The sequence below is a fragment of the Natator depressus genome, chromosome 3 (genome assembly GCF_965152275.1).
Source record: "Natator depressus isolate rNatDep1 chromosome 3, rNatDep2.hap1, whole genome shotgun sequence".
Lineage (NCBI taxonomy): Eukaryota > Metazoa > Chordata > Testudines > Cheloniidae > Natator > Natator depressus.
Genome location: NC_134236.1, coordinates 81,090,451 through 81,113,218, shown reverse-complemented (window position 1 = coordinate 81,113,218; position 22,768 = coordinate 81,090,451). Strand labels below are relative to the sequence as shown.

Genomic DNA, 22,768 nt, shown 5'->3' with positions numbered 1-22,768 from the left:
TAAATATCTTTACTTGAATATTTGTAGCAATAAACTGTTTGAGTGCTAGTGTGTTTAATTTGGGTTAATGACTGAAGGTGTGGTTGCAAAAAAATCAGGCTATGATTGCCTACAAGTGCATCCTCACTAATTAGTGCTGTTTGTGCCATATTAGCTACAAGGTAGAAAAGAGTCCTCCATTAAAAGTTGAATAATATGGTGAAATTTGATAAGAAAGAAGTTCATGTTCTTTGATAAACAGTCTCACAGTTTACCCAACCCTTCCAAAGGTATACACCACCTTAAAAACTGTATGGCATCCAAATTAGTCAAATCCAACAGAGCAAAGGGGAAGTTATGATGATAATAGCTAGATCATTTCCCCCACCAGGTAATGGGAAGGAAATCTCTGCAAGGGTCCCTTTGAAGAAGAGTTCCTCCCTGATTCTTTCCTCTGTGGGGCAGAGAAGAGGAATTCAACCTCCCATGATCCAGGAGGTTTATAGGAGGCAGTTCTGGAGCCCGGGGGTTCTCCCCACTGCCCGCTGTTGCATGACTTCAGTGAACTCTCCTGCCCTAGGCTGCCCCCTGTACCGCCCTTAAAGGGATGTTCTCTCACCATAGAGGAGGTTCTGTAGGAAAAGTTATACAATCCTGTGCTGTGTTACCTTTGTCAGTAATATCTGCATGGATTAGTAGGTAGGGGGAATGATGTGTCCCCAGCCCCAGCTCACCCACCAGATCCCAACAGTGCTGCAAGGGGATGGGTGGGAATGGTGTCATGGACCCAGCAGCCTGAGTGGAAGGTCCTCTCCATGCCTGGATCATTGGGACATAGTAAGAGGGAGATGGTGGCCAGGAGAAGCTATTGGCAATACCTATTGCTAAGAGGTTGCAGCATGGTTCTGAAAATATAACAGTGAGCATCGCAAAATGGGTTTATTGTTTTCATAGAATCATAGAATATCAGGGTTGGAAGGGACCTCAGGAGTCATCTAGTCCAACCTCCTGCTCAAAGCAGGACCAATCCCCAATTTTTGCCCCAGATCCCTAAATGGCCCCCTCAAGGATTGAACTCACAACCCTGGGTTTAGCAGGCCAACGCTCAAACCACTGAGCTATCCCTCCCCCCAAGGTTTTCTTCCTTGGAAACCCAGAACTCAACACAATTAAATTTAAGTCTTCCAAAAACAAGTAGACAAACTCCAGAATGTTCAACTATTACATGGCTTTAACCTTTAAAACAGCCATGCCAATGATTAAACACACAGCCAGAATGTAAATACTTTACTGGTAATCTTGTTAACTAAGGGCTCAATCCTGCAGTCCTCAAGCAATACCTCACTGAATGATCCTTATTTATATGACAGGCTCCATTTATGATTTCTTTAAATGAGCACAGTATACATTTTTGTACTATTTGCTAAAAAGAAAATAATTGCATGAACTGTTAAATCATGCACAGAATGCAGGTCTGTGAAGATAATTTCTTTGACGTAATAGGACCATCATGTTACATTCATCTTGACCTTTGTATAGATATTTGCTGTGTTTCTATAATTAGCATTATACATCTTATACATGCATAAATTTAATTCATTGTTTACCATTTTGCTGAGGAAAGTGACACCAAATCACATGATGTGATTTCCATGCTTAACTTACAAACCTGTTAAACAAGGGAAATTCTGCTTACATAGACCTGCTCCAAAGCCCACTGGAGTCACCACGAACTTTTCCATGGACTTCAGTGGGCTTTTGATCTAACTCGTGGTTAGATATTTTAAAACTGCAGATCACTGGAAAATTGCAGTTTTAGCCAGAACCCTGCAATCACTTGTGAACATATTTAACTTTGTGACTGCTGTGTTCGTCTACTTGCATGCCCAAACTGAAGCATGGATGTGTGCATGTTTGCCTTAGCTTGTGAAATAGATTTCACTTTTGGAAGAAAAATTGCTAAAAATAGTATAAAGTTTATACCAGCCTTGAAAAATTGCCATTAATATTTCCAGGCAAGGAGGGGGAACCCTTTCCCTCTAACAACTCTTGCCTACCCATTAGCATGATCCAAAAAATTCCTTGCCTTGGCCAAGCTGAATTTTGCAAGGGCAATTTATAATTTGAATAAGTAAAATGATACATAGAATTCCAATGATTTTTTACAAATCCTTGCATAGAATGTTGTAATGACATCAGCTGTGCCCAATTTTTAGAAGTGTAACCAAAAAAAAAAAACCCGCTAAAATGAGTCTTTAAGTGGCTTCAGATGAATGCTAACATTTTTAAATATTCAGTATACATCTGTTTTCTGTGTAATCGGCCAGTAGGATGGAAGAACTGTTTCTCAAACTGAGTCTGTTTGCATGTATTGTAAACTGACCCAGCAATCTTAATTACCCTCTGCAGTTGAAAGGAAAAAAAGAAAATAGGCAGGGTTTTACAAACCACAGTCATCTAGCATTTATTTCCCCAATATTTCAGCAAGGTTAAATAAAATGTTAGATACTTCACATCCATCCTATTCTCTAAGACCAAAATGATAGATATTTCTTATGTTTAGTAAAAATGTTTTCATATTAAAGAATGGCATTTTCTTGCTTTCTTTCTATATAGTATAAGATATGTATTTATTCTGTGACTTCTTATCTATGTGTTAGTAAGGATTGTAATCCACTTTGGGAACGCTATATCTGACCTTAATTCTGGAGAGAATTTTATAGCTGTAAATTTAACTTATTTTCACTTCCTTCCTTTAGGATCACATTCATCCAGAAGCTTCCTTTCTCTCTCTCTCTTTTAAAAGAGTTCGAAAATAGGTTAAAGGGCCTCAGTAATAGAGTAGGCTGCAGCCACGGACAAATCAATTTAATCAGTCACTATGGTATGCACTGTGTTATCCAATTCAGTGAACCATTTCGCCTCACCAATTGACCAAAAACCTGCTGTCAGGGCCCCCACTTCCACTCCAGGGGCCTCAATCAGCTTTTGCATCTATATTTATCATTACATCCTGCTTTCAAAATAGTTTAATCCCCCCCAGTTTACTTAAATTTCTAGTAGCGTTTTTTGTTGCCCTTGTTTTAATAAAAGCTATTATAATTAAACTGTAATTTGGCTTTTCAGCCATGTTTTTGTCACCAAGCAAGTCAGTCTACTGGTTGAAGTGTTGCATTAAATTGTGTATGTGCCTGTTCATGTGTGCCTGGACTTAAACAGGAGGGTGGTATTTATTCAGTTCTTCTGACTATTTATTCGTTCCTTGTCAATCACTCTTACCAGCAAGACAGCTCACACCCCATTCTGAAATGCTTTCGTTCTCATGGGATTGACACCAAAATGGAAATGGTCAGCCACCTCGGAGCACACAAATGATACCACATGGTATCATTCATGCACATTGAAATGTGGTATTAACCCTTTTGTTCTAGCTGAGAATTCAAAATACAAACTGTTTGTAATTGCTAATGTGTCAGCTGTATATTCTTACCTTACACCACAATGAAATGAAACCTAATACATTATGATACACAGGCACAGGCTGATCTATGTATGGATTTGTATATTCTTGTGTACACGCTGTATACATAAATATACAAAACAATAGACAGGCAAGCTTATACAAAGGAAAATTAAGCAAGTGCACATTTGAACATGCATATATAATCCAAACCAATAACACTGGAATAAATGATTATCCAAAATAAAAATACCACTGAAACATGGTGATTTAGCTCAGCATCTTAAAATAAAGTTAAAATAAAACAAACTACTATACATCACATGATGTCTAGGTCAACATAAAGTCTAAAGCACAGCTAAAACGTGTATGAGCAACTCCTGATTCTGTTTCTTGGAAACAATCTGCTATAAAAGGAACAGTCCCTCATAGTCTTAATAGGCTCTGATAATTTATTAGGTGACTGCATGCTCAAAACCTAACGCAACATGAAGTACAGATAAAGAGATGACAATTATCCTAAATGTGAACACTGCCTCAGTACAGTTAGCTGAGTAAGGGAGGTAGATTAAGACTGCTTCTGAGACACGGAATGAAAAATTTCATGAAATGAAAGCCTTAGGAAATCTGTCTAGCATCATTTAATAACATCCTCAACATACTTTAAAATCAACAGCAAGAAAACAAGTCTATTAAAATCTACAGCTGAGAAAGGAAATATAAAAAACCCACCACCCTAGGAATTTAAGAAACACTCTCCTTCCAAACACCGGTTCACCAGCAATTCATAGTTAAATTGAGAATTTTACAAAGTTGAAGAAAAACCTTAAATGAATAGGAATGAAAATGATATGAATGTAATAGGTGCAATATTAACTGTAACCAAACTGATGACTGGAATTCATTTTAAAATTACCTATGCCTTCAGAAGCTTAAATGCAAAGTAAAAAACACTTCTAGCATTTATCTTTCCTTAATTTAAACTCATGTTTTCATGTTCATACTTAGAAACAGTTTTATAGTGACACCAGCACTGTCTTGCAAACAGTTTGCCACAGCTTGGGTGATCTAAGCAACAAGGAAGGCCAGCACAATTGTGTGCATCTTCATATAATATGATTTGGACAATAATCCAATATATATGATGAGTAGAGAATAATTGTGTAGCTCTATGGTGTTATCTGTTGACAGAAAAAACTTTAAATTACTTACTGGTGACTACATGATTTTTTACATCTACTTAAAGGGCAGGGGAAAGGGAAGGGCTGCAGGCAGCGGTGTTTAACTCATTTAAATGTTCCCTTCCCCCCCCCCCCCCTTTAAATACTAACCAGTAATAAAAACTGCATTTTGGTGCGCTGTGAACAGTGAATGGTTTCTAATACAGTGCGGGGGCTAGTGGTTTAAATGCTTTGAAAGATGGCATGTTATTTTACAGCAAGTGCAAATTAGAGCTTTTACAACACATGACACATAGACTAAAAGGAAACGTTTAAGAGACCTAAGTTTATAAATAAAATTTTCTTTAGTCATTAGCTCCACAACATTCTTGAGGAAATGAGAGTTTTGCAAGCAAAACACAGGGAAGTTTTCTCTAATTATCCTATTCTGATGCTAGGGGAGTTAAACTATCCATGATATAGCAAAAAGATTAACATTGAACATAATTGTTTCAGTATTTAAAGGCTTCAGTGATATTAGTCTGAAGAACAAGATGGTTGGGGGGAGGGGGGGCGGGAGAAGGGAACACCCATACCTTCCCTTGCTGAGCCTGGTTCAGATGTAAACAATTACCCACAGAACATATATGATGAGAGTAACTGTAACGAAATTGCCTGCCCCTGATGCTGTTTTATCATTCTCTTCAGTCAGGGCAATACAGCAGCTGAAGTCAGAAATGCTTCTCCAGCATTACAAGATGCTTCAGTCTGTCCAAAGTCAGCTAATCTATGAGTTCATTTTTCATAGGAATCTAGAATAATTTTTATGGATGATTTAAAGGTTCTAATAACCCAAGACTGGATATTAAACCTTTCCCAATAAGCATTCTAAAAGCTGAGAGCATCACATTTAATTTCCTGCAGCTAAACACAAGCCTTTAAGATGTTCGCGTTATGCAAAGGCTAACCACTGCCGCTGTAGGCTATAATGCCAAAGAACTTTTATTTGTTAATTTTTTTGTAAAGAAATCAACAGTAAAAACGTCAACCTGACTGAGTGCTAGGAAGTCACTTTAACCTACTTTTGTTTTAAACAGGACTTCTTCCTCATATTACTTAAGAATATAAATGGCAGGCAGGCATATATCTGATGTCTTTACAGATACTGTGAACAGTAAGAGACAGAGACGCTGAATATGAGGTCAAAATCACCACAACTTGAAAACAGACAGCAACTGTCATGGGAAGGGAGGTGGGGTTATTTTTTGTCAGCTGCTTTAGAAACAAAAGAAACAAGTTCTACGTGAACAGTCAAGAAAACTACATAGAGTCATGCATGTGGAACCTTAAATTAGAGCAAAAGAAGGGGGAAGGGCAGGCAGGAATTCAGGTTAGCTCTAGATACTATGCAGCCTGCTACCCATTCCATTTAATATCTTCACCCTGATTCTTATAAATGGAGGTTTATTTGTTTTTTAAAGGGAGGGTATTTTCTTAATCATTTTAAAATTCAGAAAATCCCAGAGGAAACAAAGCAATGGTGTTGCTCACTTGTGTTTAAAACATAATGACATGAGTACTGCTCATGGCATAGGAATTGTATTCATGCGGTTGTCCAGAATTTCACAGTGCTGCTTCACAACTCATCAGGACACACTTTACACTGGTGTGCATTCTTTGCAATCCCATTGTATTGGTTTGTAAATTAGGAGGGCATCATGACCAGGCTTTCTTGAAGGGAAAAACTAATGTGAGACCTGTAACAAACACGAGACATACCCACAAAAATACTCTGCTCATTCTAAGCAAAGAAAAAGACCAGCTGAGGTTTAAGATTTTTCCAGAAACTACTCTGCCTGTTTCACACACTGATTTTATTTAATACGTCATTTTGCTTTCTTACCTTTCAATTAAAGCAGACAGAATCTCACAAAAACAATATTATTTACTTACCCATTAAAATGTTTATTTATATTTTTTAATTAGGCTCTTATTGTTTTAATAAAACATATCAGAAAACTGTGTAAATTAACCCAGCTGGAATGTTAGACGATGGTACCTTAGGATCAAATTCCGATGTTTACAAACAGGCCTGACCCTGCAACTGTATCTGCTAATTTGGCCCCTTGTACCCACCTACGCAGGAGGGACCCTGTTAGCTGCAGTGGGGGCCTGCAGGGGTCCACGCTGGGGAAGTTAATTGCAGCAGTAGGGCTTTTAAAGTGAAATTCTGTTTGAAAATTCACAGCTTCACTGTTTTTGAGGTGAATGAAAAGCTGATCTGCTCACCTTTATATCCCCTCCCCCTCCAAAATAAAAAATCCTATAGCACAAGGATAACAAGTAAGATCTAAGAGGTTAAATTTTTGTAGAGGCTGTTTAAAAGCCTCTCTCTTCTCCTAAGACTGCCTTTTCCCCACATTTAGATAACCCCAACATGCTGTCACGAAGACACTTTCTGCATGGTTTCCAGTAACATAGCATGGATTATTGTTGATGTATGTGCTCATTACAAAAAATGAAATGCCTAATTGTAAACTCATCCGACTGAATAGTTTCATGTGGTTAGTTCTAACTCAATCTATTCTCCCTAGTGTATTTTAGAAGTAATATCAATAGGTTATATTCTTTTGTTGATGATTTTTTTTTCCAACAAAGGAGCTAACAAACCAGGCAGAGCATTTATGTGATAGATTAGGCATTTGGTGATACGATGAACTTAAGTTTGGTGGGAAAATAATTGGTTTAGAATGAGCTACTATGGTTTACTAAAAGATTTTGTTTTCCTGATAAGAAGCAACCAGAACAATAAACGTAAGATGGTGGTTAAACCGCACAGACCCATATAGAATTCAGCCATTTTATTATTCTTCTAAAAATGGAGAGGACCACACAGACATTAGCTCTTGAAAAAAACTTCTCTGACAATTCCTTTCCTTTCCATGGAATCTTATCTACACTGTTCACTCAGTCTAGTTTGCAGACAGGGAGGGAAATTATTTTCACGCAATCACATAAAAAATAGGTAAGGAATATGTCTCCTGAAGGAAAAATGCTTTGGCTTTTTTAATTTGTAAAAATTAAACAGTGCATGAACACAGTTGTTTTCTCTCTAGCGGGAGTTAAGAACTTCTGAGAAACAATTTTACGATGTTCAATCTCGATACAAGAATACAATATTTACATGTCAGATTTTAAAAGGTAAAATGTGTATCTGTCCACAGCACTAACACAGCACAGAATGAAAATGCATATTTTAAAAATGGACTCAGTTCTTACTAGATGATAGAGCCATTTCAAATTCAGTAACCATTTAAATACACCATGTTGAAAAGAGTCATATAAATTATACGTTTCAGGTGTGAAACGTTGAACTATGAATTCAGATAAATCCTAAAGTTAGGAGCCAACCCACTTACATTTTGAAAAATATATACAAAAAACAGAATGATGTTCCCTGTGAGCTTTGATATTTGACACTAGCAAGCAATTATGACCTTAAATTAAAGTGGCTCCATTTAAAATATCTAACATAAAGCTGTAAGTGGAATTGCAGAATTAACAATAGTTTTTCAGAAAGAATTTTGGTGACCAGTTTCTAAAAAACTTTCTTAAATTTAGCATGCAAGACCTCAGCACAGAAATATTTTACTAACCCATTTTGTACAGAAAATACTCTATCAGAATGAACCAGTGTACCATAATATATATTGTTTGTTTGTTTTATAAAAACAAACATTCTCTGATCTAAGAGGTAAGTGGTGTGCACCAAACTATGAAAATTAAACATATAAAAATATCTATTACCTAACAATGAATTAATTTAACTGGGTAGAAAGGACACATTGACCTATTTACTATTTTTAAAAAGAGAAATTTTAAAATATTTTGTGCATAGCACATTGCCGGTAGACAGACACAGCTACTGACATAGCACAGGGAACACAGAATAATGCCTATGTCACACACATTAATCTAAACCTAATCCTTCCCTAGCATTCAACATTATAGGTTCTAAACTGGGACATTGTTCTGCTATAGAAAAATAAATGACTTTTTTCATTAGAAAGTGCGGCAGGATTTCCAAGTGCCTTATGAACAATTCCTCCTGTGTTTGAATCTTACATCCTCCTGCAACTAAATCTTAACTGGACCTGAGGAGAAAGCAGCTCATTTCCACAAGGAGCTCTTAGGAGCCTATAGTTAAGAAGTTATCAACTTCCATTTAAAGTAATTAACTGCACCCACCCACCCACCTATTTATACAACGTAAATGGGTAGGGAAGCAAAACTGGTTCCTGCCCCAGCCCCTTACATGCCCTTCTGATGGCAAAGAGAGACCTTAAAGAGCCACAAAGAACCACATGGACCTGACATAAGCCACAGAGTCCGCACCTGCAGCCCCTGACATGCCCGTAGCACTCATCACCACAGGGGATGCTGGACTGTGGGGCATGCCTGTGGAAGCTGCCATGAATGAGAATAGCCTAAACACTACTCTAAGTCAGTGCCTCTCAACCTTTCTAGACCACTGTACCCCCTTCAGGAGTCTGATTCGTCTTGCAGACCCAAGTTTCACATCACTTAAAAACTACCTGATTACAACTGATGCAGCAAGGGTCGATTTAGCGGGTCTAATGAAGACATGCTAAATCAACAACAGAGCGCTCGCCGATTGACCCTGGTACTCCAGCTCCCCGAGAAGAGTAAAAGAAGTGGACTGGAAAGCATCTCCCGTCGATGTAGCACAGTGAAGACACCGGGGTAAATCGACCTAAGCTACATTGACTCCAGCTATGTTATTCACATAGCTGGAGTAGTGTAACTTAGGTCGACTTACCCCGGTAGTGAAGACAAGCCCTAAGATGGAATTTTTCAAAAAGAGGTGCCTAAAGTTAGGCATCTCAATCCATATTTAGGCATCTAGACACAGTGATTTTTCAGAGGTGCCTGAATAGCCATAGCTGTTTTTTAAGTAAGTGGGAGTTGCAGGTATGCAGCACATCTAAAAATCAGGCAAGTTTTAATGAGGTGCCTGACTTTAGGCATGTATGTATTTGAAAACTAAGACTAATGGCTTGTCTACACATGGAGTTATTCAGGAATTGCCTCGTGCTTTAAAAACACACCCTACCTTAATCCAAATTAACTTTCAAGTGTAGACAAGCCCTAAGAACTTTAAAAATCCACAGACTGTTGTGGTGGGAGTCTTTTGTGGTTTTGTGGCTGCTCTTGTTGTTTTTGGGGATTTTGTGTGTGTCCCACCAGTATGTATTTCAGATATACAACACTGGGACTGGGGAACAAAAACTAAACCATGTTTCTAATGGGTAGAAAACACAGAGGGTCTGTTTTTGTTCTTGCTTACACCATTGTCAATCAGAAGTAACTCCACTCCAAGTCATGGGCATTAGATCAGTGAAAAACCTCGGTGAGTTTGAATCAGGCCCAGTGCTATAAATGCATCTCTGTAGTCATGCTAATTGATGTGTTAGGTCATGGTTCTAACACGACATGTGTGGCACATGCTGGACTAGGTTTTTCTGGGAATCTTAGCAGATCCGTAGGCAGGATGTTAGGCTGTTTAAGGCCATGTCTACATTACAAACTTTGGTTGATGAAAGTTACGTCAACATAAAGCTGCCACAGTTAGCATAGTGCTTATGCTCATGCATACGTGGCTTCTTGTGTCAGGGCTACATGTACTCACCAGGAGTGCTTATGTAGATTATCATTGGCAATATTGAAATGCCAATAGTGATCCTGGAGGACCCAGCCTACCCCTTGCTAAGCTGTACACCAGCTTCCTCAACAGGAAGGAAAGATTCAACTACAAGCTCAGCAGGTGCAGAATGACCAGTGAATGCATTTTTGGTAGATTGAAGGGACACTGACATTGTTTACTCAAGACTGGATCTTGGTGAAAAAAAACATCCCAAGGGTTATAGCTGCCTTTTGTGTCCTGCATAATATCTGTGAGGCAAAGAGAGAAAACTTGCCATGGAATGGAGGCGGAGCGGCTGTCTCCTGAGTTCAAACAGCCAGACACAAGGGCTATTAGAAGAGCTCAACACAGAGCTATGTGACTGAGGGAGGCCTTGAAAGAGCACTTTAACAGTCAGTAATGTTGTGTGGTGGACTGCGCTCTAGCTGGCCCTAAAGTTTTGGGGGTGTTAGGAATTGTGCAGTGCTTGCTGTAGAAAAACAAGTTGTGGGCGCTTTCACGGGTGCTAGGCACTCTGCTGCATATGTTGTGAAGTAATAAAGATGAATTATTTACCCCCCCTTCCACCCAAAATAGATTTTTATTGCATATCAAAACCAGTGCAAAACCCCAAACAAATATAATAAAAACTTCTGAAATAAATTACCGGAACAGAACTTAACAAGGGGAAAGAACATTCATGTCCATACTGGCTCTACATACAAGAAGAGGGGCTCTCACAGCTCAGCATATGTGAAATGGTGGTTCCTCTTACTGGCCCTCAGCCTGAAATGGTAGGGATGTGGCCCCTGATGCCACATGGACTGTTGGGGAGTGTAGGGTGGTGCTAAAGGGGAGTTATTCACTGACTGCAAAGGGAGGCAACACTGGGACTGTTGAACCTGTAGATCCACAAGAGTCTCCAGCATCTATGTTTGCTGCCAGAGAAGCCCCATTATGTCCTAGTGCATCTCCCTCTCCTGCTGGGACTTCTGGGCCTTTCTCCTGTCTGCTCTTTCCTTCTTCTGCAATGTTCACCCTCCAAGCCCTTCTGTTCATGGTCCAATGCAGCACTGGCTTGCAGGGATCTCACTGAACATATCCTCCTGGCTGTCTCCTCTTCTTTCTCTTCCTTATCATGGTCAGGCATTCCATGGCAGCAGCTACAGACCAAACACACTGAGGTACGATTGTCTGTACAGTCACAACGGAAAGCAAAAGTTAAATTTCAGAACACTTTTTCCTTGCAGGAAACAATACCATTTCATCCCCTATTTCCATGGATGAGTGCAGGGTAATGGCTTGGAGCACTGGCACTATTTTCCACAGGTGGTGCTGATTTTAGCTGATATCTTGCTCCTGAGGGTAATGTAAAGACAGAGATCACAACTGCCGCTGGCATCCCCAAGCCGCCTGGGCCCGTATGCTGCCAGCCTGTTTCCTGCAATGGTTCCTGCTGAAGTCATTATGGACTAGCCTGAGAAAGTATCCTACTGTGGAGGAAGCTATAAGGCTGTCATCCCTAGAAACCTTTGGGAGAGGACTGCAGAGCACCTCCATGGAAGTTTCATTGAGATCTCTCAGGAGGATTCAGGGGACATCCTTGCCATATGCCCCCCCGCCTAACTGTACAGGGGAATGAAAAGTAGATAACACTCCCTGTCTTGTACTGCCACTTTTTCTAGTACAAGGAACTTAATTAGAAGTCTATACTTGTGTCCAGCTACGTTGGGGTCAGGTGCCATCTGTACATATAAACATTGTAATGCAATGGGAAATGCATTCACACACTTACCTGAGGTTCCTTCCCCTGCATCTGGGTCACCTGTGTTCAGCTGACAGAATTGACTAATTGATAGTGGTGGAGTCTTGAACAGATCCTGGCTTGCGGCATAGCTGGACCCCAGGATCACATGACCGCCATCTTCTTTTTCCTCTCTACTGTTCATGTCAGGGGGCTGTGTTTCAGGTTCTGAGAGGTACCATGGTGCTCTGTGGGGTTGGTGGGGCTCTGCCAAGCATGGCATGCAGCTCGTTGTAAAATTGGCGAGGCTGAGGCTCAGCACCAGATCAACTGGTGGCCTCCCGGTATGCCTGAAGCAGTTCTTTAGCTTCCATGCAGCAAGGTTGCTGATCCCTGTCGTACCCCTTCACCTGCATCTCCTGTGCAATCTGCTTGTAGATGTCCACATTTCTATGACTGCTCCATAGCTGTGCCAGCACAGCCTCTTTTCTCCACAGGCCCAGGAGATCCAGCACCTCAAAGTAGGAGCACGTCTGGAGCATGTAACCAGAAAGGTCATCTGCACACAACAAAGGTGAGCTGCCAAGGGTGCTCACCAGGCTGGGCAATCAGGAAAACGCATTTCAAAAATACATGTTTTTTTTTTAAATGGTGGGTTGCTTCTGGTCTCCATAACCTTTGGGCAGTGAAGTTCACAGTTTTGACCAGAGCGGTCAGAGTCAGACACTGTGGGACAGCTGCTGGAGGACTGTTAGGATCGACATAGGTCACATGGTATCTATGCTGCACAGTATTGACCACAGTAGGTCAGCCATGGCTCAGTGCCGTTCTGGGAGGCTTTGGTGATATTTACTTCAGCAGAAGACAATTTTGAGTGTAGAGACACACACAATTAGGTTGACGCAAGGTGACTTATGTTGACCTAACTTTGTATTGTAGACCAGACTTTAGTTACATAGGACCAAATTCTGCAGTGGCCTACAGGATGGTGGAACACACATACCTCATGTAAGCTGATCAGTAAATAGGTGTGAATGGAAGGAAGTGTAACTCACATTGATTTGGAATTCAGGTGAGGTGCAAAGCCAAAGGAAGGAAGGAATAGCAAGAAAACAACATGAGGGCATAAGTAAAACATAACACCTCTTTTTGTTCCCTTGACATGTAATTGCACTCATTTTGTACACCCACTGAATACCAATTCAGTGCCAGTAATGTGTATATGTCACAGATGCTACCTTAGCAATTACATCTATTTTCTGACAAATTTACATGCAGCATGTCATTTACAATACTAATTACCAGACTTTACACAGAAATTGTCCTACAGAATTGCAAGAGAATTGAACCTCTCATATCACGTCAGGATTTCACCTATTCTCCTTAGAAGGCCTTAGCATATATCTAAAATATGTTTTATAGTGAGTACCCAGTGTACTGAGGTACATTGTAAGGTACACCATACTATGAAACACTCGCTCTTTCATTTGTTGTAGGGGGAGCTCGTAGCTCTAACAACTACTTTGTTTGCAGCAGACTTTTGAAATTCAGCAAGCTGAAAGCCCCCCCAAAGCTAGACACATGCCTTTTGCTTATCCCATGAAATTCCTTTCAGATTTAGCTGAGCTATAAACTGTTAAAAATTGCCATTTCCCTTCTGCTACTTTTGTTGTCATCAAAATTTTGGCAGCATGCCACAATCGGAAATAGACATGGACATTCTAATCTATGGCCCAGCCCACAATGCACTGGGAATACCTGGGAGCTGCTAGAGCAACGGTAGTGGTAGTGTGTGGGAAGAGGGCTGGGCTGCACTTGCCCTAAGTACTGTTCTGGAATCAACATATGTACACATACACACATATATGAAATGTACTGTATGACGGTGTAAAATAAAGTTGTAGGGAAACCCTCACACTTATTTGGCATGTTTGAACACCTGCTTTAAACTCATCTGCCTTCATATATCTCATATGAATTTGACACCCAAAACCAAAATTATTATGAATGTTTGGTAATGGGACTATTGCATAAATAGTGCCTGCTCCTGCAACATTTTCTCATATAAGCTGTCTTATTGCATTCAGTGAATGGGATTTGTGTAAGTAAAGGCCACTCGTGTGATTAAGGGTTGCAGGATTGGCCAATAATTCATAGCTTCATTTCATTCTTAAGAAATGTAAGAACAGGTATAGCCTGGCACATTCAGCATTGTGAGGTTGAGTCAGTTATCTATAGAGGGGTTCATTCCATAGCTCCTGGAATTGATAGAATAAATCATGTCATATGACGTACATGTTGCACTTCTTTTTGCTACAGTATATCAAAAAGACAATGAATATGGTGGTTGGTTTTCCTTGAAATAATATCTGTAAGATCATGTATTCAATGATCCTGTTGCCTAAAGAGTTAGGAGTGATCAGGCATGCAGTAGCCACACTTTACCAGTAATGAAAATCTGCATACCTGTTTACTAAGAAGCAAAGTAGTCTACTTTTAATGCAGTTCTCCAGACTTGTACTCCTTAAAAGTCCGCAATGGACTAGCTGTTCCATAAAGTCACAGTGTGGCATTGAAAAAATGATGAAAATAAATATTTAGTGACATTTTTTCTGAAGCTTTCAACATTTCTAGGAAAAATTTGAACCATGAAAATTTCCAGAATTTTATGTCAAACACAGAAATTCCAACATTTAGGGCATGATGAGGGTACGTTATATGGTAACTTCGGGGCATGTCGGGGAGGGAGCACAACTGGGCCCTAAATGCTTGAGTATCAATTCCTCCTTTCTGGAGGCTTTCCTGCTAATCCAAACTCGCTAGGGGCCCTCCAACGGGTGATGGGGTGAAGTGAGTAACTTCAGCTGTATATCTTATAGGGTTTTGTACCAGCTAGTTTTTTCTTTGTCCTGAGTTCTGACAAGATGGGTTCTTGTGTACATGAAAGGCCTACTTCAGTAGGAACTGTGGGTGCTCAGCATCTCTAAAAAACAGGCCCACAAGGTGAGATTTTTAAAACCAACTAGGCAAGTTAGACACGCATCTCCTATTAATTTTCAAATCCTAGCTGGCTATGGAAATCTCACTGGGCATTCAAAGTCTGAGGCACACCAATCTGCGAAGATGTTGGCCTACATGTGCCTAGATCAAAGTTCTGGCTATCCACCCTCAATTTGTATGAGAGAGTTGATGTAGTCATGTGGATGCTCCATATATAGGGAGACATGGAAGGCTGTAAGAAAATTGCAGGCCAATATTTAATTTCAGAAACCTCAATTTCCAATGCTTACCAAACTTCCCATGCTCATGGCAACTCTTTTGCAATACCACTCACAGAACTTTGGTCTCCTGCCTCTCTGTCATGACAGAAGGAAGGCCAAGTCATATTTCAGTGAAGTGGCGTAGCAATTCAGTGCATGCAGGGTGAGGGTGGCAGATGGGGCCAGTTCCGCATGTGGGTTGAGGCCAGGCTCCTTAGGGGGCTTGCCCTGCTTGCTACCCTGGCTCCATGCCAAGTGCCGCTGCCTGGACTTGACCCTACTGGCACTGGCTTTGCATTTTGCCTAGGTGCAATTTCACCTCCACCAGGTGGCACAGGCCAGGCTTACCGACCAGCAACATCTCCTGCATGACCTCAAGGACTTTGTCTTCCATGACTGCTGATGAGTGGGGCTGGAGATCGGGGGGGGGGGGTGGGGTGGCTTGGGTTTGTGCCTCCCACAGGGCACAAGGCTGGGACAAGGGAGCCCTGCTGGTGCCAGGCCCTGACAGGGCCACCAGGGATCTCTGAGCTGGGGCTGCTCTAAGGCGCAGACCCTCGTACCTCGCCTTGGGAATTGGCAGGGTGGAGGGGGCATATCCAACCCCAGCTGCAAGCTAAAGGAGCCTGTTGCCAGCTTGACATCTAGGCATTTACAAAAAACAGCTTAGGTCCTGCACCACCACCCCCATCCCACCCTGCCCTGAAGGCAGAGTATGGTACTTAAACTGACCACACCAAAACTGCAACTTTAACAACCGTGAGCACAATTTTGTAGCCAAAAACCCCTGCAACTTTCTTAGAGCCTTAGAGACACCACTTTTGTATTTGACCTGCATGTCTAAATCCTTACATGGGAAGTTAGAAATCAAACTGTGTACCTAAGGTCTGGTTTTTAAGTGCTCAAGAGGATTGCAACAATATAGGCCCTTACAATTACTGAAGCAAGGGTTTTTTGGTTTTTTTTATATTTATTTTTTCTTAGCTTGGCCATAGGATTACTAATCTCTTGAGAAAGAGAAGCTTACACACACAGGTCTGGGTTTCATATATCTTTCTCTGAATTCTGTTGATACTGTGTGTGGGTTAAAATTAATCTTAATTACCAACAGTTACTAAAACAAATGTGTCAGATGCTGTGAAAGAAAACATTCTAGCACATGTTAATTGTGATTGCGCTTGTGCAGCTATACGTAATATCTTCTTGTTCTCACACCAGTAAAATGGCAGCAAAAATGTAAATAAAAGAAAATGTTTTTGAAAACTATTATATCATCCAGGAAACACGCTGCTTACAGGTCCAAATTCTGTGCTTAGTTACATGGGTGTAAATCCAGAGTAACTTCACTGGTTGCACTGCAGTGGGGCTAATCTGCATTTACGTTATTAATGTAACAGAGTAGAATGTGGCCCCTCCTATATAAATGCTTTTAAAACATATTACACTAATTGTAAAACTAATTGTTTAGTTTAATTGATGTAACACAAGTGAAAAATGTAGCATGAATCCCAAGTTAGGAAGATAAAGTGCCAGAGAACAGGACTGAAGTGTGTAGTTCTGTTTGCCAGCATGGGTTCAGCCTTTAGGATTCGGCAAGGAAGAAAGAAAGAAGCAAAAAGCACCAGAGATTCAGAAAGTAAGAGTGTTTATAGGCCAAGGATCAATTTTCCTGGCATGACTGATGATCTGTGCATCAGAAGATTTAGATAAGATATCAGCCATAGATGTTTGAAAGCCAGGAAAGATCCAGATAAGGGGATCCCTTTGTGATCAAAGTGAATGTCCACTGGATGAAATCTTGGATGCTAACAAAGTGTTTGGCCTGCAAACTATAATAAGTAGCATCTATATGTCTACGTGTAGTGCACAAAACAAGTCATCAGTATGGTTTGATCAACTTTTCAAGCTCCAACTATGTCTAAGTTACAAGTCCTAAGCCAAATATTTTGAAAGCGGTCTCAAAGCACAATAAAGTGGTTAATGACTGAACTCCTGGAGCCTTAACATCCCACGTGGGCTACAGGGACGGGAGAGTCTCTAAATGACAGCCAACCAACCAACCTCCCCTTGCTAAAACTCCTACCTAACTATAACTGGAACACGGTTGTTCAATGGCATTCATTCTGCAGGGCAGGCTGCCCTCTGCAGGATACGTGGAATTTTAAGGCACTATGGGACAAATGTATCCTTGGTGTAAACCCTGAAGCTGCTGGCGATGAATTTGACCCAGCCTGTGAGTTTTTGTGTGTGTGCATGCATATGCAGTGTGGTTATGTTAAGCATGTACATGTGAAGAAGCTACTGACGTTATAGGGTGAGATTTCCAAGAGCACTTAGGTTATTTAGGAGCACAAATCCAAAAAAATCTCACCCACAAAATAAATACTAAAGATTGAGATGATGGTCTTGTGGTTAAAGCATTGCCGTACCGGGATTTCGAAGATGTAGGTTCAACTCCTGGCTCTGCCACTGATTTCCGACGTCACAATGAGCAAGTTACTTCATTGCTCTCTGTTTCAGTTCCCTATCTGCAAAACTGGGATAACAATATTTCCCTGCCTGCCAAGGATGATGTCAGGAAAAGTTCATTAATATGCAAGATGCTCAGATTTTCTGATGATGAGGGCCATATAAGCAGCCAGACAGATAGAAATGATCACTGTGTGAATGACTCCCGTGCTTGATGACTTTTTATTCTGCAATGAAGCACCACAGTAGGATGTACTCATAAGGGAAAGAGGCCTGGCTTTTGTGCATCCACTCAGGAAAGATGGAAGAATCTGTTAGACTCAATTTCTGCTTAATTTAATATTTCTGATTTTTTTTTTTTTAAATCTTTGAGGGAGTGGAATAGGTTACGGTTTCCTGAATCTCTAACCCACCATGTGTACAAACTCTGGGAATCAACAGTTATATACTCTGATTTTCACTTCCAGCTAGATAATAAAATGAAACTGATATAGGCATAGGTGCCGACTCCATGGGTGTTCCAAAAATAGTGGGTGCTTAACACCCACCTGCCAGAGCTGCTTGGCGACACCCCTAATCAGCTGTTTGGCAGTGCTCACAATTAACTGACTAGAGGTGCCATCAAACAGCTGTTTGGCAGCTGGGGGAGGAGTTTGGGGGAGGGTGGAGAACAGTGAGTGGGTGGGGGCCTCGGGGAGGGGGTGGAGCAGGGCAGGAAGAGGCGAAGCGAGGGCGGGCCCTTGGGGGAGGGGTGGAGTGAGGGTGGGACCTCAGGGAGGGGGTGGAGTGGGGGGTGGAGCCTTGGGGGAGAACAGTGGTGGAGCACCGCTGGAGAAAAGTACCTATGGACATAGGTACACATTGGTGAATTGAGCACTAGATCACAGCTACCTCTGCTGCTTCACAGAATCGCCATCTTGCTGATGCTGTGAATGAGATTAGCATTGCTAATCACAGAACTTTCAGAAGTGACACGCCTGTCAATGGTTGACAATCTGTCCTGCTTATTCATACTTTGTGCCTCCAGTCTAGGTTTGAGGAGGTGAGAACAAAGAACTGGTTCAAGTTTATCTTCACCAGTTTGACCATGAAGCTAGTGTCCAGTTCAATCTTAAGAGGCATGGGGTAAAATTTTATGAGCCTAATTCCCATTGAAAGTTAATAGGATTTAGGGTCCTAAGACCCAGATCCTCAAAAGCACCTATCTGCCTTGTTAGGCATCTACCTCCATCATTTAAGCACCACTGGCATTTTCAAAACCACCACTAAGCCGCTGCCTAACTCCGCAGGCGCCTAAGTTCCCATGGCATGTAAGCTACTGCTGGTGGGTATTTGCAAAGTCACCTAAGCGCTGATGCTGCCCCGAACTCCTCGGAGCCTTAGCTAAAGCTGACGCGCTGGAGGCCCTGAGAGGGATTCTCAAATTAGGTAAGGGAACTCCTATCTCACCAGCAGGGCCTGATCTCATAGGCAGGATCTGTGCATGCCTAACTCCTCTTACCTGCCAGGCCCTGCAGCAAGAGGGTTGGGTGCAAGCCACTGACTGGTGGAGGGACAGCAGAGCCCCTGCACAAAAGACAGCCAGAGGCACAGGGAAATGTAGGGGGCGTGTGAGAGATACTAAAAGTGTGAGCAGGAGAGAGAGAGATTTGGCTGCTAGGGTATGGACTACCAAAGCGGTGGACCTGGCTTAGTTGCCTAACTCCAGGAGATGGTTTGTGGTTGAGGATCCTGAGTGGAAGGAGGCGCCTATCTCTGGCCCGTCAGCCAGGAGCAACAGGTCAGCTCCTTAGACACCTAAGCCACTCTCCTCTCTTCTCCTCACCCTTCTCCTAAGTCAGGTTTCAGAGTAACAGCTGTGTTAGTCTGTATTCGCAAAAAGAAAAGGAGTACTTGTGGCACCTTAGAGACTAACCAATTTATTTGAGCATAAGCTTTCGTGAGCTGCATCCGATGAAGTGAGCTGTAGCTCACGAAAGCTTATGCTCAAATAAATTGGTTAGTCTCTAAGGTGCCACAAGTACTCCTTTTCTTCTCCTAAGTCGTTCACTCCTGGCTAGCTTAAGTGGCCTCCTGCTTTACTGGCTGGCTTCTGAAAATCCCTTCCTTAAGCGCCTAACTCTCCTCATGCATGGGGTGGGGAGGTGGTGCCTAAATACCTTTAAAAACCTGTCCCTAAGTCACTTCTGAAAAGGGACTTAGGCTCATAGATCACTTAGGTGCTTCTGAATATTTTATCCATGGTCAAAAAAAAAAAAAAATTGGGGATTGGTCCTGCTTTGAGCAGGGGGTTGGACTAGATGACCTCCTGAGGTCCCTTCCAACCCTGATATTCTATGATTCTATGATATGCTCTTAGGAGGGGAATTTAAGCAAGCATTGCTGTACTGTTTAAAAGGGGCCTCCATTTAAATCTGTCAGGAAGGTGGTCTTTGATTTAAGAGCTATGCTATCAGGCATTCACCAGTGACTGGAACAACATATGTGTTTGCCTCACTGGAAGATGCTGGATACTTTGCTGGACACTAAGTGAGAGTCTGACATGCTGAATGTGTAATAAACTGGCCTCATTCTTGATATCCAGGAAGGCTTTGTACATGGGCAAAGGCTGAAAGCCTTGATCCGAGGCTTGTCGAAGTATGTGCCTTTGATCCTCCTCCTTAGGTAATTCTACCCCTAAACAAATGAGACACCTGAAAATAATTGATTCCAGATAGCCAGAGAATGGAGGAAGGTTGCCCTCAGGCTCAGACTCCTGTGTGAGGGCCAGAGAATCCACGAATTTCCCTTAGGAGAAGTCTGATCTTTCCCACCCTATGGACCTGGGACAAGTGGAGGACGGGGTGAAAAGACAGGAACTTAACTTCAGGGAACTGGCTTATGGTTAGTGATAGGCTGAAAGGTGGCAACGGAGGTGCTAATTAGGGTGAGGAGAGAATGTGGGGAACCTTCAGAGAACTGGACCTGAAAAACAGATGCTAGTCTGCTTAAACTAATTCTAGAGGATTAGTTTCTGGGTATTTTAAGTGGAAGCAGCTGGAAACCATTGTCGGAGGTTCCCCTGTAGTGACAATGCAGCTTGCAGGCTCACGGAATACTACAGAGGTTGTGCTATGTTGAAAGGGAATGCCGTCTTTACAGTAGTCCAGCCATAAGACGCAGGATGGAGAAACATGGTCCAAGTAGTTAGGACACTAACCTAGGACTTGAGAAGCCTGGTTTAAGTCTCTGCCCTGTCACAGACTTGCTGTGTGACCTTGGCCAAGTCACTTAGGGCTAGATTCACAAAGGGGACTTAGGCTTTGTCATGCCCAACTCCTAGGCACCCTGTCACTCACAGGAATTCACAGTCCAAAGTTAGGCCCCCAGGCCCCCCTGCATTGTATGTGGAGAGCTAGGCACCTAAGAAAGGGATTCTCAGAAGCCAAAAAGCTGAGCAGGGAGCTGCCTAAGCTAGCCAGGAGTGAAATACAGAGAAAAGGGACAAGGCTTAGGGCCCAGATTCACAAAGGTACTTAGGCACTGACCTCCCACTGATCTAGGCCTTAGGTGCCTAAGCTTGGGATTCTCAGCTGTGGATTCTCTCCTGAAGTTATGTGCCTAAACCAGGTCCCCCATTAAAGCCAAGAACCCAGTGGTTAGCGCATTCATATGAGATATTGGAAGACCTGGGTTGAAGCTCCTGCTCCAAATCAGGCAGAGTTGCTGTGATTCAAACCTGGGTCTCCCACATCTTAGGTGAGTGCCTAACCACTGGGCTATTGAGTATTCCTGGGCATGCGCCTGCCAACCAGCCCCCAAATTCCTGACCTGTCCTTGGCTTTCTTTTGCTTGGCTTAGGGGTGCTCTGAGCACACCTACCAGATCAGCCACCACAGGCATGATTTGCCTAGTTTGAGAATAGCATTGAGACTTAGGGATGAGGTAGATCCGAGCAGCGTTGGGACTCAGATAGTTTTGCACATACCAACTGGCAGATACTTAAGGGGCAGGATTCACACAGGTATTTAGGTACCTAACTCCCACTGAAATCCTACCTTATGCACCTAAGGGGATTTAGGCACCCGTGAGGTTAGGTGGCAGCTAAGCACTGGTTTTATGAATGTCAGTGGCACCTAACTGTTGGGCTGAGGGGCTTAAGGTCCTTTGTGAATCTAACCCTTAGCCTCTGTGTACCTTTATTTCCTGTCTGTGAAAGGGGAATAATAGACTTCCCTACCTCCCAGGGATGATCTGAGGATAAATACATTAAATAAATACATTTAAGATCGTGAGGAGCTCAGATATACAGCCCCCATTTCTGTAGTAAGTACTTAAGACAGAGAGAGATGGATGTGGAACTGGCGTGGAGCACATGCTGAGCTGGGGAAAGGATTGCCTCAGAATAGCAGAGGTGCTTTCTCCTTGTTATGACCACCTAGCAGCTGGCTGAACACCTGGTTGTGAGTCACAGACAGATGGCAAAAAACAGTAGATTCACTCCCTTTACATGGCTCAGAAGTGCTGGTCTACACCTAGCACTTAGGTCAACCTAGCTATCTCACTCAGGGGTGTGAAAAATTCACACACCCTTGAGAGACGTAGTTAAGCTGACCTAAGCCTGGTGCAGACACTGCTAGGCTGACAGAATAATTCTTCTGTCAAGTTAGCTACCACTTCTCAAGGAGGTGGATTTACTACAGTGACAGGAAAACCCCTCCCATCAAGCAGCAAGTGTCTGCACTACAGTGGCATAGCTGCCGCTGTAGCATGTATAGGCCTAACACAAGGGGGAGTGTCTCAGAGCCAGTTCTTAAAAAATGTTTGGCAATTTTTCTCCTATAGGTGGAATTTTTTATTTTCCCTTTAAAAAACAAAGATAAAAAACCTCTTTTCTTTTCCTTCCCTCTTCCCTTCAACAAGGAATGGAAGGGAAACATGAAAAATGAAAACTGGAAGACCGAAGCACAGTCTCTAGCTTCCTTTATCTTGCAACAGCCTAAGCCAGAATAG

General features: G+C 42.1%; 1 protein-coding gene across 2 annotated transcripts in view; it reads right to left on the bottom strand.

Annotated features, from left to right (window-relative positions):
- The window catches only part of LIN28B (lin-28 homolog B), a 132,011-nt gene that overhangs the window by 3,708 nt on the left and 105,535 nt on the right, over window positions 1–22,768 (bottom strand). The window lies entirely within an intron of this gene.